At 44.2% G+C, this 14,896-nt stretch overlaps 1 protein-coding gene across 1 annotated transcript in view; it reads right to left on the bottom strand.

Annotated features, from left to right (window-relative positions):
• Nucleotides 1–13,857, bottom strand: part of LOC133553455 (protein phosphatase 3 catalytic subunit alpha-like) — a 93,235-nt gene extending 79,378 nt beyond the window's left edge. The window contains exon 1 of the mRNA XM_061901673.1: nucleotides 13,837–13,857. The gene's annotated coding sequence lies outside the window, so the exon portion shown is untranslated. The remainder of the gene's footprint in view (nucleotides 1–13,836) is intronic.
• Nucleotides 13,858–14,896: the final 1,039 nt, after the last annotated feature.

Here is a 14,896-nt window from a genome sequence, read left to right as displayed (position 1 = left end):
TACATAATTTATGAACATTTTTGACCAACGAACCTCCTTTACATGTTATGTAGACCACAAGGAAATGTTTTAAATGTAGTAAAAAAAATCATAAAATGACCTCTTTAAGTACTTAATCGTTATCAAGTATCATCGTCACCTGAGAACGAGGCTAAACATGTTACACATTGTGAAAAAGACAAGCGCAGGCATGCAATTGCTTAGTTAAGTTTAAGAAGGGTAGATTGAACCACGTAACTGGTAATTAACAAGTTGAATAATACGATATTGGGAAGGGATTACATAACAACTGTTGGTGTGACAGCATTGTCACAGTCAGTACACAGATTGATCCGTAGATGTGTGGTCTCAATACCAAAGGTAGTATAAGTACAGATATATCCTTGAGTAATTAGATCAATATTGTTTTTGTTCATATTTACAAACTCAGGAATTCCTTTCCTGGACTCAGAAGGACATTGAGGGCAAAAACCAAAGGATTAAATGAGTAGTCGACAGAAGTTTATGCTTTTGTTTAGTTATTGTGTAATTCTGACTTTGTTTAGCTCAAACATTGTATGTAGTACAAAATAATAAGAAACTAGTTTAGATATTGTGGTGATTATGTTAAACTAATAGCTCTCTCCATAAATACATGGACAATTTTATAGTTGATACATGTGATCGGTATTAGTAGCGGCCGATCTCATTCCTGGATGATCGGTATCAGATGCGGCAGCATAAAACCCTGATGGGAGCATCCCTAGTAAACACACATACATACAGTACGCTAAACAATGCAATGCTACTATAATAATGCTGGAAAAGCAGTTGTGATTTTGAATTATTAACAAATTAACACTGCATAAGAATTATTAAAACACATCCATCGGAACTATTAGTAACATTATATACCGTATTTTCCGGACCATAGGGCGCACCGGTTTATAAGGCACACTGCCAATGAATGGTCTATTTTTGATAATTTTTCATATATTAGGTACACCGGATTATAGGGCTCATTAAAGGAGTCATATTATTATATTAAAAACAACCCGAAGGCCCTCCGAAGGCCCTCCGAGAGGCGGGGTGGAAGATGGGCCTAACAGGACTGACTACTCGGTAACGACTGGAACGGACATCGACAACGAGATGAAGACCTTCCGATTGTGCAGGTGTGGATGGGGGAAAGTGACCACATACAGGGGCTTACGGATTCATCAGGGGAGGAAGAAAAAGGAGAGCGAGAAGAAAGGCATGCAACATCCTTGCACTGCTCCAGCAGATAAGACAAGCAGGACCCCCAGCCGGGGAGAGAACCACAGAGCCAAGGGTCCAAACATTGTTGATATGCGGACGGTAGAGGAAGAACCCCCCGAGCGGAGAGGTACCCCCCTGGCATGTGAGCATGCTGAAGGTGGACCCGGCAGCCCCCCAGTCACCCAGCAAACAGAAAAGAAGGAACCAGGAAGGAAGGGCACCATCAAGTGGCCAAGGGCAAGTGATGTGAAGACATGGCAGAAACTGGACTCAGACCTCAGTCTACTGCTGGAGAACGCACTACGTGGTAATGTGGACAAGAAACTCAACCTTCTTGGGAACATCCTGTACGAGGAGTGCAAATCTAGATTCGGTAGCCTCACCAAGATGCAGAGCCAACTCCACCCAAGAAAAGGCAGGAGGGAGGCTGAGATTGACGCCCTGGTGCAAGATCGGCGCCAGCTCCGCAGGAGATGGAGGAAAGCAACTGCAGAGGAGAAAGAAGGCCTGAAGGTGTTATGGGATGAGGTGAGACAGAAGCTGGGCAGCATGCGAAGAGCTGAGCGTATTCGCAGACGCAAGAAAAGAAAGGAGAAAGAAAGGGCTAGCTTCATGAGGAATCCTTTCAAGCACGCCCGCCAGCTTCTAGAGGAGAAAAGAAACGGGAAACTGGAAGCCACCAAGGAGGAGCTTGAGCAGTACATCAGGGGCCAATACAGTGACTCAAAGAGGAACGATCCGTTAGGTTCACCAGGATACGTACCTCCTCCCCCACCTCCAACCACGCAGTTTGACAGCTGCCCTCCTCGACTGAGCGAGGTAAGAGCAGTGGTCAAGAAAGCGAGGTCAGCATCAGCTCCTGGGCCTAACGGAATCCCCTACAAGCTATACAAGAACTGCCCCCAAGTGCTGAAATCCTTGTGGAAGCTAATGAGCACAGCATGGAAGAAACTACTCATTCCGTCGGAGTGGCAAAGAGCTGTGGCGGTGTTTATTCCGAAGGAACAGGAGTCCCATAACATCAACCAATTCAGGAGCATTGCTTTGTTGAATGTCGAGGGAAAGATCTTCTTTGCAGTCATGGCCAAGAGACTAACATCTTATCTCACAGCGAATGGCTATATTGACACCAGCTGCCAGAAAGCAGGAGTACCAGGTTTTCCAAGATGCGTGGAGCATTCTTCTATGATTTGGGCACAGATCCAGAGGGCCAAGCAGGAGAAGAACGACCTCCATGTGGTGTGGCTTGACCTCGTCAACGCTTATGGTTCTGTCCCTCACAAACTCATCCAGTTTGCATTGGAATTCTTCCACGTCCCTGTTTCCATCATCAACCTGGTAACCAGCTACTTCAGGGACTTTCAGATGTGTTTTAGCCTCCAAGATTTTACAACATGATGGCAGCGTCTGGAAGTAGGCATAGCCATGGGGTGTTCCATCTCCCCAGTCCTCTTTGTCGCAGCTTTCGAAATCATCCTCCGCGGAGCCCGTCAGACTGTAGGTGGGATGAGGCTGCAGACAGGGCAGAGGCTTCCACCACTCCGAAGCTACATGGATGATGTCACTGTGGTGCTGCAAACAGCCCCATGCATGAGAAGGTGTCTGAAGAGGCTGGATGAGCTAGTGACATGGGCACGGATGAAGATAAAACCCTCCAAGTCACGAAGCCTCTCCTTGCGCAAAGGCACCAGGAACGACAAAACTATCTTTGTTGCAGGAGGTGAGCAAATCCCTCTACTGGTCAACCACTCCATCCAAAGCCTGGGGAGGCAGTACAATGCGGACCTGTCGGACAAGCACGCAGGCAAGGCAGCACGGAAACAACTCTCAGAAGGCCTAGCGAGCATCAACAAGAGCCAGCTCCCCGGAAAGTACAAGTTGTGGTGCTACAACTTCACACTGTATCAAAGGGTTATGTGGCCACTGAAGATGTGCGAGATTCCATCCTCAACAGCCAACGGGTTGGACAGAGTAGCAAACTCCTACATCCGAAAGTGGCTGGGCCTACCGCGTTGCTTCTCCGACACTGGCTTGTTTGGGGCAACTTTACTGCATCTGCCGATTCAGTCCATCGCCCTGGGCTACAAGCAGGAGAAGGCCAGATTGGTTCTCGAGCTGGAAGAATCCTCAGATCCTACAGTGAGGAATGCACAGGTACCAATCCGAACAGGCCGGAAGTGGCAAGCAGGGCCAGAGGTTGCCAAAGCCATTGGCAGGCTCCAACACCAGGAGATAGTTGGCAGGGTGCAAGTAGGAAGAGCGGGGCTTGGCTGGGGAGATTCTCCACGCCTTTGGTCCAAGGCCACAAAGAGGGAACGCAGAGCCATGGTTGTGGAGGAGGTCTCAAGGGCGAACCAGGATCAATATACTATCAAGGCCGTGTCTCAAGGTCGCCAAGGAAGATGGACCACTTGGGAAGGTACCCTTAGCAGACCCATCAGCTGGGCCGACCTATGGAAGATGCCCCAAGCCAGACTCAGCTTCCTACTCAGGGCAACTTACGACACCTTGCCATGCCCCAGAAACCTCCACCAGTGGTATGGCCAGGAGGAGAGCTGTCCCCTGTGTGGTGCTCCCAACACCAGCCTGCAGCACTTGCTATCAGGCTGCAAGATCGGGCTGACACAGGGTCGCTTCAGATGGCGGCATGATCAAGTCCTGATGAAACTGGCAGAAATCCTGGAAAGCAGTAGACGAGAGGCCAACAGCCAACCCATAGCCAAACAACGTTCTGTCATGTTTGTGAGGCCAGGGGAAGGCAAAGGAGACACCAGCCGAAGAGGACCCCGCAGTGTCCTCTCTCTGGCAAGGGACTGGAGTATGAGGGCTGACATTGGCAAACAGCTCCAATTCCCCCGTGAGATCACCACCACTTCACTCCGCCCAGACATTGTGCTGTGGTCTGCTGTTACCAAGTCTGCCATGCTGGTTGAGCTTACCATCCCCTGGGAGGAGGGAATCCAGGCAACATACGAGCGCAAAGCAGCCAAGTATGCAGATCTGGCTGCTGAGTGCAGAGAGGCAGGCTGGTCCACTACCATCTACCCTGTGGAAGTAGGCTGTCGGGGCTTCGTCGGTACATCAACCATAAGGCTGCTCCGAGATGTGGGATTGACTGGGGCTAAGCTCCGAAGGGAAACAAAGGCCCTTGCTGAGGAAGCAGAAAAGGGAAGTTTCTGGTTGTGGCTGAGGAGGAGGGATAAGTACTGGGGGTCGAGGCAATAAGATGGGTCAGCTGCAGGGGGTGGCAGGGAGACGTCCCTGCCACCGCTCCGCCACCAGGAGGCGTTCCGGGGTTAAAGAGAGCGAAACTCCAATGAGCGGTGGTCCCCGGCTGATGACCCTGCAGCTGACCCAAGGCGCTGTAGGAGGCGCGTCAGGCATACTTGCCCAGCAGAAACAACACCATATCTGTACAATCAATATTTTTTGGGGAAATTGAAAACACTTCCTTGTGGTCTACATAACATGTAATGGTGGTTCTTTGGTCAAACTGTTTCATAGATTATGTTTTACAGATCATCTTCAAGCAGTTTTCTGAAAGTCACTTCAGAATGCGGCGTTTTGTGAGCGATCTTATTTACGTGGCTCACCTTCAGCAGCGTCTTCTCCCCGACATCTTTGTTGTAGCGGTGTAGCGTGCAAGAACGGGAGTGGAAAAAGTGTCAAAAGATGGAGCCAACTGTTATGACATTCAGACTTTACTTAAATCAAAAACGTAGCAGCATTTCCTTATCCGGAAACAACAACACAGAAAACGTGTCCTGTGAAAAAACATCAGACCAGAATTTTAATAACTAAAGTTCCTTGGGTGAATAATGTTAACTCACTACACCGGTATGTTTTAGCGCTTTCACGGTGAGTTTACTGACAGTTATAAGCAAGAAATTTACACTACTTTGTATTAGAAATCACCACAGCGGAGGATTAATGTCACATGACAAAAAGATAGAGGAAAAAGAAGAAGCTTATCGACTCGCGGACGCGCGCAATTTTTTAGGACTTCCACAGATCCCAAATACAGATCAGCAGGTACGAGAAGATAAGAAAAGTTGCTTTTGCATAATATTTCGAAACAAAACGCCAGATAACTTGTCTTACCTTATACAGACACCATAATAATGTATGTTTAATGCGCTGACAATCCTCCAAGAGGTGCGGCTTACCAAAGTCGTAGTAAAACATTTTAATATATTTTTGAGCGCCGTGCGTAATGTTCTATATTTTCAATGGAAATTTTTTAATTTTGATGTTGTATACTTGAGACACATTGCAATAAAATCGCTGTATACACTTATCTCTTGTGTTTGACTGCCATCTACTGGTCACTCGTATCATTACACCATGGACCAAATAGAATAGCTTCAAGGTGAGTAAGCTCACCCAAACGTAGTCTGTACTTTAGGCGCACCGAGCTATAAGGCGCACTGTCGAGTTTTGAGAACAAAAAAGGATTAAAAGTGCGCCTTGTAGTCCGGAAAATAAGATAATCAGAGGCGATGAAATGCCCTGGCTCGAACTGATGACCTCACAACCCCTTTTTAAAAATACATGTAATACTGAGTAGTGATTTAAATGGTAAAATAATGTGGAACATTTATCATATTTGAAAGAGTAATGTCCTTATTGTGTGTTTGTTTCAGCCTGTAGTTTTCTATTCAAACAATAGAAGGCCTGCCTAGCAACAAGTAGAATTCTAGTGATTAGAGCAATTCTGTCAATCAACATGGCTACATTTCCTAAACGGTTACACTTGGTAATAGTAAATGTTTTGTAATAAAAAAAATCACATCAGGCATGAAGAGAGCACAGTTCTGAATTGTTAATAAAAACACTACTATTAGTAAATGTTTTGTAATAGAAAAAATCACATCAGGCATCAAGAGAGCAAAGTTCTGAATTGTTAATAAAAACACTACTATTACTATCCATCAAGCATCCAGTGAGGATGTAACTAACAACATCCGCTACTCAGCCAGCAGTCACATTACAATGACTGTGTGGGACATATAAATGGAACACAGCTATGACTCACACTTTTAGCTACGGTTGTGCTTACAAACCAAAATGTGCACTGTAACAAAGGTCTATTGGAGGGCATTACAGTGAGATGTAGCTTGCTATATTTCCCCCACATACTCGTACAATGGAGGATCTGTGCTCCCTCATCTATTTCATTGCCTACTCTTCCACTTTTTGTTATCTCTTTTACAGGCATTGCATCAACAGACTGTACCTATTTTTAATGTGACGCTTTGTTTGTGTTCCGTTTTCTGTTTCCACTGATAAGAAAGCGCTAAAATACAGATGGCCTCCCATATTTTTCAATCTACAATCATAAAATGGCACAATTGAGTGATGCTATTATTTGATAAAGCTTGCTCGGGTTGAGTTTCATCAAGCAATGGCCACATTTTATGATACCATCAGCAATATTATAAGACATTTTTAGATTCATTTGGATCCCTGACTGCTGCCAAACAATGCATGGGCAGTATTGGCGATAGTGGTGTTGACTACTTTGGAATTTATTTGCATTTCTCGGAAAAAAAAACGTTTTCCCTCCATTGCTGCCTTACCCCTTGAATATATGGAGTTATATTTGGAGATGAGGGACGTAACAATTAACAGTAGATAGACCACGGTAATACTCCTGACGGTTAGTATTACCATTTTAAAGGCCTACTGAAATTAGAGTTTCTTATTCAAACGGGGATAGCAGGTCCATTCTATGTGTCATACTTGATCATTTCGCGATGTTGCCATACAGTATGTTTGCTGAAAGGATTTAGTAGAGAACATCGACAATAAAAAGCCTTGCCTTTACCGGAAGTTGCAGACGATGACGGCACAAGGGTGAGGGCTCCTCACATCCTCACATTGTTTTTAATGGGAGCCTCCAGCAGCAAGAGCTATTCGGACCGAGAAAACAACAATTTCCCCATTAATTTGAGCTAGGATGAAAGATTCGTGGATGATGATATTGATAGCGAAGGACTAGAAAAATAAATAAATGAAATAAAAAGCGACGGCTCCGGGCGGTGGCAGTGTGAGCGTTTAAGATGTAATTAGACACATTTACTAGGATAATTCTGGAAGATCCCTTATCTGCTTATTGTTTTAATAGTGTTTTAGTGAGATTGTAAAGACATACCTCGAGGTCGGATGGCTGCGGTGAACACGCATTGTCTCAGAGAAAAGCCGAGGAGCCAAGCTCACAGCTGCCTTTTAAACAGCTACTGCAGGAGGACAAATAATCCAATGATGTCTCCGGTAAGATATATATCACAATTTTCCCATCCAAAAACATGCTGATTGACTAGAGAAACATGTTCGCTTGACCGCTCTGTGTTAAAAACAAAGAAACACCGGCTGTGTCTAGGTCAGGGGTGCCCATTACGTCGATCGCGATCGACTGGTCGATCTCGGAGGGTGTGTCAGTCGATCTCAAGCCAGGCATTAAAAAATAGACATAAAAATGAGCAATCATCAATCATACCAAGACTTCACTTTCGTCAGTTGTTTGACATTCTCGGCATCCGAGGATCTTGTGAGATGACGCTGGCTGCTGCGAGCTCATATTTAAGAAAAAAAATCACTAACAGGGCGAACGCAGAGAAACACATTTTATTTCTAGAGACTCCGTACCTACTGTCAAAACTCTAAAGACCGACAGCACAGTTCCTGTCTTCACCATAAAAGACCTGTTTCATCCTGCCTGTGCTAACAAAATAAGAGTCTCAGAAAGCTAGCGTGCACAAGCTAGCAAGCTACGGAGTTTGATGCCAATGTATTTCTCCCCCGCCCCCAGCGACCGCTTTCTCACTTGCTTGCCCACCCGCACAGTCACTGACGTCACTCACCTGCTGCCAGACATTAAAGGGCCACACACATATGCTACTCTCATAACAAAGTGTTTAAAAACGAGTATGCAAGTTGGACAAATGAGATGCCAAATCCAACCACTTTCATGTGGTATTGGACAGAAAGGAGGACTTTTTTTTTCCTCCATTTGAAAATGCGGACGTTATCAGCACCACTGTCTAATTCCAATCAATGCAAGTCATCAGAATCAAATACACCAACTTATATTCTTGTCTTCATGAAAAAAAGGAATCTATGTGTGTTAAACATGCTTGTATTATTATTAAACACCATTAACTTGTTAACAAAAATGTCTCTTTCATAAATATAAATTATAAATAGGAATGAGGTAGATCTCCTCGACTTGGTCAATTGAAAAGTAGCTCGCCTGCAGAAAAAGTGTGAGCGCCCCTGGTCTCGGTGCTAAAGACAGCTGCAATCCACCGCTTTCCACCAACAGCATTGTTCTTTATAGTCTCCATTATTAATTGAACAAATTGCAAAAGATTTAGCAACACAGATATCCAAATGACTGTGTAATTATGCGATGAAAAGAGATGACTTTTAGCCGTAACTGGTGCTGAGCTAATATTTCCTGACAGTACGCGTCATCATTCCGCGACGTTTTCACAAGAAACTCCGCGGGAATTTTAAAATTGCAATTTAGTCAACTAAACCGGGCGTATTGGCATGTGTTGCAATGTTAATATTTCATCATTGATATATAAACTATCAGACTGTGTGGTCGGTAGTAGTGGGTTTCAGTAGGCCTTTAAATTAAGCCCCATTTAACAACTATCAGTTTTGGTTGATTTTAGCAGCGGACCAATGCAGACCACATTTCCTATGAGGACCAGCGCATAGCGTCGTAAATCATCAGAAACTACTGTCACGTACATACAAACTGACACGATAATACTACAATGATTTAGTACAACTGATCTTTCCACAGTAGGAACCAACATATTTTACTCAAACTTTACAGGTCGAAAAGTTAATTAGTTTTTCTTTCAATTAAAACTGTTGTAAAAGCATGATTGATAACTACACTTTTATAAACTAATGTACAGGTGATACTGCTCATTTCCTGAAGAAGCAAGTAAGTACGCTAAAGGCTGGCTAGCTACTTTAAATGCTACAATAACAAGCGACACTCTTCCTTGTGGTCTTTAACGTCTTTCCACATTAAGAGACGTCCCACCCCAATCTAAACTTGTATAATCACATCTGAGTAACTAAGCCAACACTTGGTTAAAATATTTCATTGTGTGTATAAGTACTAGAGATGTGCAGATCAATAATGAAATATTGATACCGCCGATACCAGATAGTTATGCTGTAATATGGATTCTAAAATTAAAATATCGATACTTTTGACACTTTAGTTAATTGAGATTGTGTTTATCATTAACAGGAACACAGTGTAAAAAAAAGTAACTAAACCTGTGAATGAAGCAATGTGTCAAATCCTTTTGTTGAGTGGTGTTTACATGTTCAGTATTTTTTACGATGTGTTCATGTAACTGAATTGTCAATCACTTTTTATTCAAATAGTTTTAACGCTTTTATCATTTTACGTATTTCCTTTTTTTAATGATTTGAAACAACATGTTTGTGTACTTTGTATGATTTTGCCCTTCTGTTGTATTAGTTTGGCTATATTGTTATTCATGCCACTAACTCAATATGCTACAGAGTTTGAAACAAATAAGTAACTCTAGTCCTGTATTCTTTATGCTACGAGATATGTTATTATTTGAAATACTGTACACCATTTTTCAAGTTTTAGCAGACACACTAGGTATATTTTCACGAAATATCAGTATTGGATTGGTTTCATTATATCGCGCAACAGAAACCGATACCAATGCGATATAGTCCGATACCAATACCAAGCTAATCACATGTATTAACTGTAAATTTCCAATGTATTTTATGCTGAGTGCTATTGACAGTTTAACATTATCAACACAATATTTAAACTAGTTCCTTATTTTCCATCCATCCATCCATTTTTTACCGCTTATACCCTTTGGGGTCGCGGGGGACGCTGTTGCCTATCCCAGCTACAATCGGGCGGAAGGCGTCATACACCCTGGACAAGTCGCCACCTCACCGCAGTTCCTTATTTTCTTTTGATTATATACAATTGTCTGATCAAAACAAAGTCAATAGTACACAGTAACTAAACAAAAGTAAAAACTACTATCCACTACTCATTTAATTAATATACCACCCTAAATTTTACTTGGTATCAGATCGGAAAGAAAATGAGTGGTATCGTACATCACCTACAAGTACAGTACAGTATGTTTCAAAGAAATTCAACAATGCCATGATAATAATGATAACCATGACAGGAAATGTTCACAGTGTTAGATCTCTATCCTTCAATTTATTAATTCTTACACCTGGCCCCGTTTTCAGAAATAAGCTACAACCATTACTGAGCAGCAACTTCCTAAAGTTGTGCCGTGAGAAAATTCAAAAGCTTTCCAGGAAATCCAGTGAATTTCTCTTACCAGACCGACCATTCATAAATTTGAGTGGCGGAAAAATAAAACCGGGGATTACCTAATACCACCAACCTCACAACACTGCACTTCCACATTGCACAGAACGAGATAACCACACCTCAAACATACATCTAAATCTGAAAATTCTTAACAGATGCTAATGGAATTCATGCTGAGCTTTTCAAAGAAAACATTGTCGCCAATAAATATGCAATAATATAGAATGCATGTATTTGTTTTAACTATAGTACAATCCTCTCCAGTGTCAATAACATATTCAGCAATGAACACTTGTGGAGGGTTTTCATCATAAGCGCTTTAGAAAGGTGTAAGAAGATAATTTTCATGGCCTTGGCCCTCCTCTTGTGCTTTCCTGCTCCAGCAAGAGTCCTCTGTGGCCTTGTCACACACTCCCTCTCTCTCGCTCTCCTCTCTCTCGCCTCGCCCCCACACTTTCTGTCCATTCCTGCGGGTATGCTTTGTCCTTTGGCTCCATCTCCGTGCACTTCTATCTGACAAACAGCACTAAAATCCATAACGTAGGCAACAGTCTGAGCGACACAGTGCTGTCTGTGTGACTGATGCCATCGTCCCCCTTCAGCCCAAACACATTAAATCATTCTCTCCAGGTGTGATGAATTGCAGTGTGGTGTCGCTCTGTTTGTGTGTGTGTGTGTGTGTGTGTATGTGTGTGTGTGTGTGTGTGTGTGTGTGTGTGTGTGTGTGTGTGTGTGTGTGTGTGTGTGTGTGTGTTATTACGACTAATGCATGAGGGTATAAGCTGCACAATTGCTCTAGTGTGGAGGCAGCTGAGCTTTGGTTGCCTGGATGTTTACAACGAAAGGGGAGACGTGATGTAAAAGCATATATGTATTTATAAACAAACATCCATCAATCCAACGCCGGAAGCAGGAGTCTATCCCAGTGGGGTGGATTCTGTACTGACTGCCAGTCAGTCACAAGACTGACAGAGGGACAGTTTCGGCTACTTTATTTTGGTTCCTTTTCCAACTTTCATCACTGTATTTACTAGGAATTATCTGATCAGAGTTGTATGACGCCGATTCCGATACCAATGTGATATAGTTCAGTACCAGGCTAATCACATGTATTAACTGTACATTTTCCAACATATTTATGCTGAGTGCTATGGACAGTTTAACATTATCAACACAATATTTCAACTGGTTCCTCGTACAATTGTTTAAAGTGAATAGTACACAATAACTATCCATCCATCCAGCCGTCCATTTCCTACCGCTTGTCCCGTTCGCATTCGCGGGGGTGCTGCAGCTGCGTTCAGGCAGAAGGCGAGGTACACCCTGGACAATTCGCCACCTCATTGCAGGGCCAACACCGATAGACAGACAACATTCACACTCACATTCACACATTAGGGCCAATTTAGTGTAGCCAATCAACCTACCCCAGGTGCATGTCTGAGATAGGTTCCAGCACCCCCCGCCACCTCGAAAGGGACAAGCGGTAGAAAATGAATGGATGGATGGGGTTCCACTGTACTCATTTAAGTGTATAGTTGTGACACATCCAATGAACCTGGAGAACTATTTTCTCATCCTTTTTAACCCTTCGGGCCGCAGTACTTCTACTTAGCTGCACATAAATACAACATGCAACGGTTTTAATATCATCATCGCTATTACAGCCATTTATTTTTTCTTATTTTGCCCCCCTACCATGGACCTTTGTCCCACTGACTAACACATGGGAGGGAAGAAGACCTGATAGAGCCCACCCACAAAACACAGGATAAATGTTAACTCCACACACAATTCCGAACCTAGAACCTTTTTGCTGTGAGGCAACAGCACCCATCATCTGTGCTGCGGGTGATGGGTGCTAATTTTCTACACCAAAATTAATCTATTTACTCAACTTTTTATATTCTTCTTTTCTAGAGTTTGGTGTGCTCTACCTTCCACATTTTTCATCCAATTCAAACCGTTCCAACTTCAAACTGTTCAGCCTATTCAGGAATCGCGGGCTTTCCTTTGACAAAGTCCAAAAAATTCCCAGATTTCCCCAGAATTCCCAGCTTTTTCCGGCACATTTTTCCCATTCAAAATGAATTGGCCATTTTTCAAACATTCATAATTTCCACATTTTTCAACCAATTCAAACCATTTCCACCTTCAACACATTCCACCATTATGGAAATTCAAACTATCATTTTTCCAAGTTAAAAAAAATTCCCAGGATTTTCCAGAATTCCTGATCTTCCAGAGCCTTACTTCCACCCTTATTTTTGGCGACCACTTCTTCCAGATTTTTCAACGCATTTCAATCATTCCTCCGTCAAAACATTCCTCTTAATCGGGACACAAAAACGTTTTTTTGAACAGGAAAAAATCCTGGTTTTCTGGAAATCCCGGAATTCTGTAATACCATTTCTCAAGTCAACATGTTACTACTTCAGCTATTCTCGAGCGATTTGAAAAGTTTCAACACCAACCAGTTTCAACTCATTCAGACCCATCCATCCATCCATTTTCTACCTCTTGTCCCTTTCGGAGTTGCAGGGGGAAGGGGGGGGGGTGCTGAAGTCTACACCCTGGACAAGTCGCCATTTCATCGCAGGGCCAACACAGACAGACAGACAGACAACATTCACATTCATATTCAATACACACTAGGGGCCAATTTAGTGTTCAATCAATCAATCAATCAATCAATGATTATTTATATAGCCCTAAATCACTAGTGTCTCAAAGGGGCTGCACAAACCACAACGACATCCTCGGTAGAGCCCACATAAGGGCAAGGAAAACTCACACCCAGTGGGACGTCGGTGACAATGATGACTATGAGAAACCTTGGAGAGGACCGTATATGTGGGCAACCCCCCCCCCCTAGGGGAACCGAGTCCAACATGATAGTGTTGCCAATCAACTTATCCCCAGGTGCATGTCTTTGGAGGTGGGAGAAAGCCGGAGTATACCCGAAGAGAACCCACGCAGTCACGGGGAGAACATGCAAACTCCACACAGAAAGATCCCGAGCCCGGGATTGAACTCAGGACTTTCGTATTGTGAAGCACATGCATGAACCCCTTCACCACCGTGCTGCCCTTCTTGCCTCTTCTAGTTCAACATAATCATTTAGTGCACAGTGTCGTTTTGTGCTTGCACACCCACTACATAGCTGTACGTGCAAAACATGCACCCCACACCCCAGCTTCCCTGTGAGCACCACTCACGCACGGAATACCGGGGGCATGCCCGAGCGACGAGTCCAGCTGTCACCTCGGCTTCTTCCGGCAGATAGACCTTGTGACATTATTACCAGGGAGAGAGAGAGAGGAGAGAGAGAGAGAGAGAGAGAGAGAGACGTGAGGAGGGGCGTGGGGGGGGGGGGGGGGGGGGGGGTTGTCATGTTGTGGCCACATAAAAGAGGACAAAGTGTACAAAGCCCACCCCTCCTACATGCCTGGCCATGCGTACGGCACGAGGTATTCCATAAATCCAATGATGCAATAACATCATTAGCGCGGCACGAATCACCATCGCCATCATGGCAGCCCTGCATGCATCCCCCTCACTCCATTTTGTCTCTCATTTGACCGTCAGTGGAAACCGGGGGAGGGGGGGCAAGGAGGAGTCTTTAACACGGACGAGGCCTTCGAGGACCTACGAAAAGTGGGCGGCCATCAAGCCAAATGTGACGCCAAAGTTTTCACTTAAAAAAACCGATCGATCGGCAGCTGCAGCTGTGGTCACATCTGGAGGGCTCAAATGAAAAGCGCGCACATGCGTCGTGTAAACGTCAACATCGGAAGTGAAAGGCACGATATAAAGCGTCAAAACTAACCCCCCCCCCCCCCCCCCAAAAAAAGGAATTAAAAAAAGCCCCCTCTCGTGGCAGCATCCTTGAACCCCCGCACCCCTCCTCCCCCTCCTTCTCCTCCCATCACCGCAGCATCAGCACCACTGTCAACACACACACACACACACACACACACACAGCGCAAAAAGGTGCATGTTTTTTTTACCTTTGTGGTCTGCCTTTCGCCGTCATCGTCACACTGCTCCGTGTTTCATCCCAACAAGATGCCCATCTCTCTCTCTCTCTCTCTCTCTCTCTCTCTCTCTCTCTCTCTCTCTCTCTCTACGCTCGGTTGGTGACTCCGGGTTTTTTTTTATTCAGTAGCAGCCAACCACCGCTAGGAGTAGTGCGCGTACACGACAAAGACCACCCCTCCCTCCCTCCGGAAAATAGGGTATTGCCTCAAGTGAGGATTGTAAAAGAATAGAGGGGGG

The sequence above is a fragment of the Nerophis ophidion genome, linkage group LG05, assembly GCF_033978795.1.
Source record: "Nerophis ophidion isolate RoL-2023_Sa linkage group LG05, RoL_Noph_v1.0, whole genome shotgun sequence".
NCBI classification, from domain to species: domain Eukaryota; kingdom Metazoa; phylum Chordata; class Actinopteri; order Syngnathiformes; family Syngnathidae; genus Nerophis; species Nerophis ophidion.
The sequence above is the reverse complement of the archived record's forward strand: the minus strand, read 5'-3'. Positions and strand labels throughout refer to the sequence as shown.